A 10,039-nucleotide genomic window follows, 5' to 3' on the forward strand; every position below is an offset into this window, starting at 1 on the left:
GATGGAACAAATGTCATCAGGCAGCAGATGATGGTGTGTGAGCCTGCCAGCTGGTCTACAAAACAGGATAGTCATAGCTAGGTAACCAGTCTACTCTCAGGGTCAGCTGATACACCTGGATGAAAATGATGGACATCTTAAAAAATGCTCAACTTCATTAGTCATTAGGGAAATGCAAATCAGAACAACCCTGAGATTTCACCTTACACCAGTCAGAATGGCTAAGATTAAAAATTCAGGAGATAGCAGGTGTTGGAGAGGGTGTGGAGAAAGAGGAACACTCCTCCACTGCTGGTGGGGTTGCAAATTGGTACAACCACTCTGGAAATCAGTCTGGCGGTTCCTCCAAAAACTGGCCACCTCACTTCCAGAAGATACTCCTATACCACTCCTGGGCATATACCCAGAAGATCCCCCAGCATGTAATAAGGATACATGTTCCACTATGTTTATAGCAGCCCTATTTATAATTCCCAGAAGCTGGAAAGAACCCAGGTATCCCTCAACAGAAGAGTGGATGCAAAAATGTGGTATATCTACACAATGGAGTACTATTCAGCCATTAGAAACAATGAATTCATGAAATTCTTAGGCAAATGGATGGAGCTGGAGAACATCATACTAAGTGAGGTAACCCAGACTCAAAAGGTGAATCATGGTATGCACTCACTAATAAGTAGATATTAACCTAGAAAACTGAAATACCCAAAACATAATCCACACATCAAATGAAGTACAAGAAGAACGGAGGAGTGGTCCCTTGTTCTGGAAAGACTCAGTGAAGCAGTAATAGGGCAAAACCAGAACAGGGAAGTGGGAAGGGTTGGGTGGGAAAACAGGGGGAGGGAAGGGGGCTGATGGGACTTTTGGGGAGTGGGGGTCTAAAAAATGGGAAATCATTTGAAATATAAGTAAAAATATATCGAATAGAAAAGAATATATCTAATATAAATAAATAAATAAATAAAGAAAGAAAGAAAGAAAGAAAGAAACTTAGTTAAAAGACAAAAAAAGGAAGCTGCGGAAGGAGAGAAGCCCCGCAGCCATATTTGCTGTCTGCAGGGACACAAAAGGATCACTAGGTACTGTAACACCCTGAGCCTTAGATTTCTGGTGGTGCAAACCGCCAGGGGTCTGCCTGCACTCAGGAACTGAGCACCTAGGCGGCTTTTGTCTGCCAGCCCACTGGGCTCAGGGCCTGTGTCCTGCCCAGGAAGCTGTAGAAGGAGAGAAGCCCAGCCGCCAAACTCACTGTCTGCAGTGACACAAAAGGATCTCTAGGTACTGTAACACCCTGAGCTTTAGATTTCTGGTGGTGCAAACCACCAGGGGTCTGCCTGCACTCAGGAACTGAGCACATAGGCGGTTCATCTGCAAGCCAGTCCTTCATAGGACCTGTGTTCTATGTGAGAATCAACAGAGGGAGTGACCCCCACCACAACTTCTTCCCTTCATAATAGAGCAGACAGAGAACACCTGGTTGACCTTGACAACCTAAGTATAGCATTGCTTGAGGCAAGATTGAGAAGGGCTACAAAGGCACAAAAGAGGAAGCCAGCATATCAATAATCTGTGCCAGAAGAAACCCAGCCATCCAGTGTTGCAGAAATAACCTTAAAGATCCACAGTAGGTTGAAGCTCCAGCCAGTGACAATAAGACCATCTAACTCCTGGGAGAACCAGATGACTAAAGGCAAATGTAGGAACATTACTAACAGAAACCAAGGCATTATGGCAGCATCTGAACCCAATTCTCCAACATTAGCAAGTCCTGGATACCCCAACACACCAGAAAAACAAGATTTGGATTTAAAATCACTGGTCATGATGCTAGTACAGGAACACATGAAGGACATACTTAAAGAAATTCAGGAGAAAATGGATCAAAAATTAGAAGCCCTTACAAGGGAAACACAAAAATCATTGAAAGAAATTCAGGAGAATACAAAAACCAATAAGGAGGAAACGCAAAAATCACTTAAAGAAATACAGGAGAACCTTGATCAACAGGCAGAAGTCATTAAAGAGGAAACACAAAAATCGCTTAAAGAATTAGAGGAAAGCACAAACAAGCAAATGACAGAACTGAGCAAAAATTTTCAGGATCTAAAAACAGAAGTAGAAACAACTAAGAAAGCACAAAGGGAGACAACTTTGGAGATAGAAAACCTTGGGAAGAAATCAGGGACCATAGATGCAAATATCAACAACAGAATACAAGAGATAGAAGAAAGAATCTCAGATGCCGAAGATACCATAGAAACCACGGACTCAACAGTTAAAGAAAATGCAAAATGCAAAAAGCTTGTAACCCAAAATATCCAGGAAATCCAGGCCACAATGAGAAAGCCAAATCTAAGGATCATAGGTATTGATGAGAGTAAAGATTTACAACTTAAAGGGCCAGCAAATATCTTCAATAAAATTATGGAAGAAAACTTCCCTAACCTAAAGAGAGAGATGCCCATGAATATACAAGAAGCCTACAGAACTCCAAACAGACTGGACCAGAACAGAAATACCTCCCGTCACATAATAATCAAAACCCCAAATGTACTAAACAACGAAAGAATACTTAGGGCAGTAAGAGAAAAAGGGCAAGTAACATATAAAGGAAGACCTATCAGAATTACACCAGATTTCTCACCAGAGACAATGAAAGCTAGAAGATCCTGGGCAGAACTCATGCAGACTCTAAGAGAACACAAATGCCAGCTGAGACTACTATACCCAGCGAAACTCTCAATTAGTATAGATGGAGAAACCAAGATATTCCACGACAAAACCAAATTTACACAATATCTTTCTACAAACCCAGCCCTACAAAGGTTAATAGGGGAAAAGCACCAGTACAATGAGGGAAATTATACCCTGGCAAGAGCAGGATATTAACCTTCTCTCATCAAACCCAAAGAGGATAACCACACACATATAAAATTAAAATAAAAAATGTTAGGAAGCAATAACCACTACTCATTGATCTCTCTTAACATCAATGGACTCAATTCCCCAATAAAAAGACATAGACTAACAGACTGGTTACGTAAACAGGACCCTACATTTTGCTGCTTACAGGAAACACACCTCAATGTCAAAGACAAAAACTACCTTAGAGTAAAAGGCTAGAAGACAATTCTACAAGCAAATGGTCCCAGGAAACAAGCGGAGTTGCCATTCTAATTTCAGATAAAATTGACTTTCAACCTAAAGTCATCAAAAGAGACATGGAAGGTCACTACTTGCTGGTCAAAGGAAAAATCCAACAAGAAGAACTCTCAATCCTTAACATCTATGCCCCAAATACAAGGGCGCCCTCATTCATAAAAGAAACTTTACTAAAGCTCAAAGTACACATTGCATCTAACACAATAATTGTGGGTGACTTCAACACTCCACTTTCACCAATGGACCGATCAGGAAAACAGAAACTAAACAGGGAGACAATGAAACTAATTGAAGCTTTGAACCAATTGGAGTTAACAGATATATATAGAACTTTTTATCCCAAAGCAAAAGAATATACCTTTTTCTCAGTGCCTCATGGTACCTTCTCCAAAATAGATCATATAGTTGGTCACAAGACAGACCTCAACAAATATAAGAAGATTGAAATAATCCCATGCCTCCTATCAGATCACTACGGAGTAAAAGTGGTCTTTAGTAACAGTAAAAACAACAGAAAGCCCACATACACATGGAAACTGAATAATACTCTACTCAATGATACCTTGGTCAAGGAAGAAATGAAGAAAGAAATCAAAGATTTCTTAGAATTTAATGAAAATGAAGGCACAACATACACAAATCTATGGGACACATTGAAAGCAGTGCTAAGAGGAAAACTCATAGCTTTGAGTGCCTTCAAAAAGAAATTCGAGAGAGCTTACACTAGAAGATTAAAGGAACAACTGAAAACCCTGGAACAAGAAGAAGCTAATTCACCCAGGAGGAGGAGAAGACAGGAAATCATCAAACTCAGGGCTGAAATCAATCAAGTAGAAACCAAGAGAACCATACAAAGAATCAACAAGACCAAAAGCTGGTTCTTTGAAAAAATCAACAAGATAGATAAACCCTTAGCCAGACTAACCAAAGGACACAGAGAAAGTATCCAAATTAACAAAATTAGGAATGAAAACGGAGATATCACAACAGAAACCGAGGAAATTCAAAAAATCATCAGATCCTACTACAAAAACCTGTACTCAATACAACTGGAGAATCTGGAGGAAATGGACATTTTCTTAGACAGATACCAATTACTATAATTAAACCAGGATCAATTAGACCATGTAAACAGACCGATAACCCCTAAAGAAATAGAAGGGGGTCATAGATAGGCTTCCAACCAAAAAAAGCACAGGACCAGATGGTTTCAGTGCAGAATTCTATCAGACCTTCAAAGAAGACTTAACAACAATACTCTTCAAACTCTTCCACCAAATAAAAACAGAAGGAACACTACCCAACTCCTTCTTCGAAGCCACTATTACGCTGATACCAAAACCACACAAAGACCCAACTAAGAAAGAGAATTTCAGGCCAATTTCCCTTATGAATATCGATGCAAAAATACTAAGTAAAATTCTTGCCCACCGAATCCAAGAACACATCAAAACGATCATCCACCATGATCAAGTAGGCTTCATCCCAGGGATGCAGGAATGGTTCAATATAAGGAAATTCATAAATGCTATCCACTACATAAACAAACTCAAAGAAAAAAACCACATGATCATTTCATTAGATGCTGAAAAGGCATTTGACAAAATTCAGCATCCTTTCATGCTAAAAGTCTTGGAAAGGACAGGAATTCAAGGCTCATATCTAAACATAGTAAAAGCAATATACAGCAAACCGGTAGCCAACATCAAACTAAATGGAGAGAAACTTGAAGCAATCCCACTAAAATCAGGGACTAGACAAGGCTGCCCCCTCTCTCCATATCTTTTCAATATAGTTCTTGAAGTCCTAGCTAGAGCAATTAGACAACAGAAGGAAGTCAAAGGGATACAAATTGGAAAGGAAGAAGTCAAATTATCACTATTTGCAGATGATATGATCGTATACTTAAGTGACCCTAAAAACTCTACTAGAGAACTCCTACAGCTGATAAACAACTTCAGCAAAGTGGCTGGCTACAAAATCAATGCAAGCAAATCAGTAGCCTTTATATATTCAAAGGATAAGCAGACTGAGAAAGAAATTAGAGAAATGACCCCCTTCACAATAGCTACAAACAACATAAAGTATCTTGGGGTGACTCTAACCAAACAAGTGAAAGACCTATATGACAAGAACTTCAGATCTCTGAAGAAGGAAATCGAAGAAGATCTCACAAAATGGAAAAACCTTCCATGCTCGTGGATTGGTAGGATTAATATAGTTAAAATGGCCATCTTGCCAAAGGCAATCTACAGATTCAATGCTATTCCCATAAAAATCCCAACCCAGTTCTTCATAGAGCTAGAAAGAGCAATTGTCAAATTCATCTGGAATAACAAAAAACCCAGGATAGCTAAAACTATTCTCAACAGTAAAAGAACTTCAGGGGGATTCAATATCCCTGACTTTAAACTCTACTACAGAGCAATAGTGATAAAAACTGTATGGTATTGGTACAATATCAGGCAAGCGGATCAATGGATTAGGATTGAAGACCCAGAAATGAACCAACACACCTACGGTCACTTGGTCTTCGACAAAGGGGCTGAAAGCATCCAGTGGAAAAAAGATAGTCTTTTCAACAAATGGTGCTGGTTCAATTGGAGGTCAGCATGCAGAAGAATGCGCATCGATCCATTCTTATCTCCTTGTACCAAGTCAACTCCAAATGGATCAAGGACCTCCACATAAAACCTGACATACTGAAACTAATTGAAAAAAAAAAACTGGGGAAGACCCTGGAGGACATGGGCACAGGGGCAAAGTTCCTGAATAGAACACCAATAGCTTATGATCTAAGATCAAGAATTGACAAATGGGACCTCATAAAACTACAAAGTTTCTGTAAGGCAAAGGACACCGTCAAAAGGACAAAACGTCAACCAACAGACTGGGAAAGAATCTTCACCAACCCTAAATCTGACAGAGGGCTAATATCTAATATATACAAAGAACTCAAGAAAGTAGAACCCAGAGATCCAAATAACCCCATTAAAAAGTGGGGTACAGAGCTAAACAAAGAATTTTCACATGAAGAACTTCAGAGAGCTGAGAAACACCTTAAGAAATGTTCAACATCCTTAATCATTAGGGAAATGCAAATCAAAACAACCCTGAGATTTCACCTCACACCAGTCAGAATGGCTAAGGTCAAAAACTCAGGAGACAGCAGGTGTTGGCGAGGATGTGGAGAAAGAGGAACACTCCTCCACTGCTGGTGGGATTGCAAGATGGTGAAACCACTTTGGAAATCAGTCTGGCGGTTCCTCAGAAAACTGGGCATGTCACTTCCTGAGGACCCTGTTATACCACTACTGGGCATATATCCAGAGGATTCTTTAGCATGCAATAAGGACACATGCTCCAATATGTTCATAGCAGCCCTATTTGTAGTAGCCAGAAGCTGGAAAGAACCTAGATGTACTTCAATGGAGGAATGGATAAAAAAAAAATGTGGTATATTTACACAATGGAGTACTATTCAGCCATTAGAAACAATGAATTCATGAAATTCTTAGACAAATGGATGGAGCTGGAGAACATCACACTAAGTGAGGTAACCCAGTCTCAAAAGATCAATCATGGTATGCACTCACTGATAAGTGGATATTAGCCTAGAAACTTTGAATACCCAGGACATAATCCACAAATTAAATGATGTCCAAAAAGAATGGAGGAGTGGGCCCTGGTTCTGGAAAGACTCAGTGCAAGAGTATAGGGGAATTCCAGAACAGGGAAGTGGGAAGGGGTAGATGGAAGAATAGGGGGATGGAAGAGGGCTTATGGGACTTGCGGGGAGTGGGCACCCAGAAAAGGGGAAATCATTTGCAATGTAAATAAAAATAAATAAATAAATAAAAAATTAAATTAAAAAAAAGACAAAAAAAAGAAAAATTAAAAGAAAAAAGAAAAAAGAAAATGATGGGTGTTACATTGCTTTCCAAGTGTTAGTCTTGGGCAGCTCTTGGATGTGTCTGCCTTTGATAATAAGAAGCATGGAGCAGGCAGGAACACCTACACAGAAAACTTTAAAAAATAAAGTTTCCTGGATTAATACAATCCCTGGAGCACAAGAAAGCAAGGTACATGCCATTTCTTTCAAGAAAATGAGTTATGAACAGATGATACCTAAATTAGCTTAAGGGTCTATGGAACAATCTGGTTTAATCTTGGGCATACAAGCAATGTGAGGTCATTTGGACTACTGGCTATCTCTGGTCCCAGTTGTGGAAGCATGGGGAGTCCATGGCTGCAAGGGTCATTTAGATTCCTAGCTACCTCTGGTTCTGGTTGTAGGAGGAGTTTGCTATGTCCTGGTCCAAGAGAGAACACAGATCACTAGATTGTTAATCACCCCCAATTCCAAGATTCTGAATGGAAGAACATGTTTTACATACTTTACTTTGAGAGGTCAGTCCTATATGCTTAAACATTCATGGTATCCCTGGAGATCTGTAGACACAAGGACCTTTGTGCTCTCAACACAACAGGGCCATTCAACCACCTGACCAGGATACTGCTTTTCAGAAACCTGATTGTCTTGATGGCAAAGAAGATGGGAGATTATTTCCTTAACAAGATGAAAGACTTGTACTTAACAAAAATATGTCCCTTGATGCAGTCACTTATATTGCATCTACCATCAACATGGTGAAGCCTGCCCATTTTTCTAGGGTCTTTATAAAACATATATTTCCCTTTTCTTTCTGTCCTTTTACTTTGGACAGTGATCCAAAATCTAAGCACTCTCTTTCCCTGACACTCTGGGTGGTTTTGCTCTTCATCTTGACCTGCTTTCTCTTATGCTTTGAAACCACCTGTTTAATATCCATGGCTGTGCATGTGTGCTTTCTTGGACCTGAAATCAGAACGGCCTCTCTTTTCCTTTTCTCCACCTTCCCCTTCTAGCAGCTACCTAGCTTTACAGCATGCGTGCTGGACTGTTTTTCTCAGAAGCTCTCATGCAGTTGTCTTCAAGCTTCTTTCAGAGTCTGTGTGTAAATTCTTTTATGAACAACACAGAGAACTCCAACAGGAGCTTTTATTTCCTAGAGTGGTAATGATAGCAGCAAATTGTGTGAATAAACACAAATATTCTGATGTCGGCTTGGAAATATGTCTTTGAGCAAAACAGAAGTAAGAGGTTCCTTTCAGGGGCCCATCTCTGCTCAAACCATAAAGTTTTGACCATGTGCAGTGTACTATCCATCAATGCTCTCTTATGCAGAGGGACTCAAATCTATTCCAAACACAGTTGGCTACTGCTTTAAAAGTAGTTCCATTATTGTACCAGATGTTATTGTGATGGCTTAAAAAGAGAGGATGGGGGTTAAGGGTGTGTGGCACAGTGGCATGGGGGAATGGGGTGCCCAGGCAGGCCCTTGCCTGGGCACTTCTTCCCCCTGAGGGACCACACACACACACACAGGCATAGTATAGAATAGAGTTTATTCAGAGTAGGGGATGGGAGTTAGTGGTAGAGAAAGGCAGAGAGAGAGAGAGAGAGAGAGAGAGAGAGAGAGAGAGAGAGAGAGACAGAGAAGAGAAGAGAAGAGAAGAGAAGAGAAGAGAAGAGAAGAGAAGAGAAGAGAAGAGAAGAGAAGAGAAGAGAAGTGGAGGCCGGCCATGACCATGCGGAGAGGTGGGGTGGGGGGGGTGGGGGGGAGAGCCCAAGGGTAGAGAGGTGAGAGTATGTGGGAAAGGGGGAGAGCAAAAAAGGGAGAGGAGGGGCAAGTAGCCCCTTTTATAGTGGGCCAGATCTCTGGGGTGGGGCATACCTGGCTATTACCAGGTAGGTGTGGGGTGGAACTTAGACAGAATACCAACACACTCCAATATTTGCTTAATTAAAAAGAAAAAGAAAAAAGAAAAGAAGCGACGGTGAATACAGAGAAGCAGGAATAGGGTCATTGTTGAGATCTGGCTGCTTCATGCTGACATTGGGGTGATGTGTCTCTGGGGAACCTAGATAAAGGGGTATAGGGGTGTTTGTCCAGTCTCAGGAGGACTGACTGCTTCCTTGCTGTCCAGGGTATGTCTGTGGAGCCATTTGAGGATAGGTCAGAACAGGTCCAGTAGAAGCTGTCTGCGTGTAGAGAAGCTGAGAGGAGATTGGAGCATCTGAAGGTTGCTTCTCTGGAGCTGTACTGGATATGGCAAGGGACTGGACCTAACAAGATGTTGGAACACATTAGTATAGGTAGGGAATAAGACTACATTTGGGAGAAAGCAAAATTTTTAAGATGTACAATTGAAACCCAGAGGAATCCCACCCTTTGGAAAGGTAGTAAAGTGGGAACTTGGGCAGATGTACTTATCTGGATGGAGCCTATTTGGTCCATGAGCTGTAGATCTGGGTAGGTTCCCTGTAGCTAACAAGTTTATTAAAGAGATAACAACATGAGTTAACCATATGAAGAGTCTTTAAGATGAGCCTTTGTGGATCAGAAGGAATAGGATTGAAGGTTGGATCATATAGTGGAATATTTATTATTAGATAAATCTATAGGAACGCAAATGTTAGGATAGTGACGGAGAAAGAAGAGGAAATATGAAGGATTTAATGGAAACAGTTTAGGTAAGAAGATAACTATCTAGCTGTCAATGTAGTCAGAAGTCTGAGGAATAAACAATAACTTAGCAGTTATATTATTAAAGAATCACAGATTCCAGTAGCCAGCAGTTCTTTGTGGTCTCTGGTCTCCACGGTGGCTTTGGCTGTCAGTCTGGCTTTCAAGCACAGAAGACGCACAGCTTTTTCTCTGTGGAATGGATACCCATGACATGAGAAATGGCTTACCTTTGTTTAGCTAAGTCATTTGACTCAAGGTATCTGGTCTTGTCCACTGCACTCTTTTAGCAGCATCCTGTGGCA

The sequence above is a fragment of the Apodemus sylvaticus genome, chromosome 12 (assembly GCF_947179515.1).
Source record: "Apodemus sylvaticus chromosome 12, mApoSyl1.1, whole genome shotgun sequence".
Classification (NCBI taxonomy): domain Eukaryota; kingdom Metazoa; phylum Chordata; class Mammalia; order Rodentia; family Muridae; genus Apodemus; species Apodemus sylvaticus.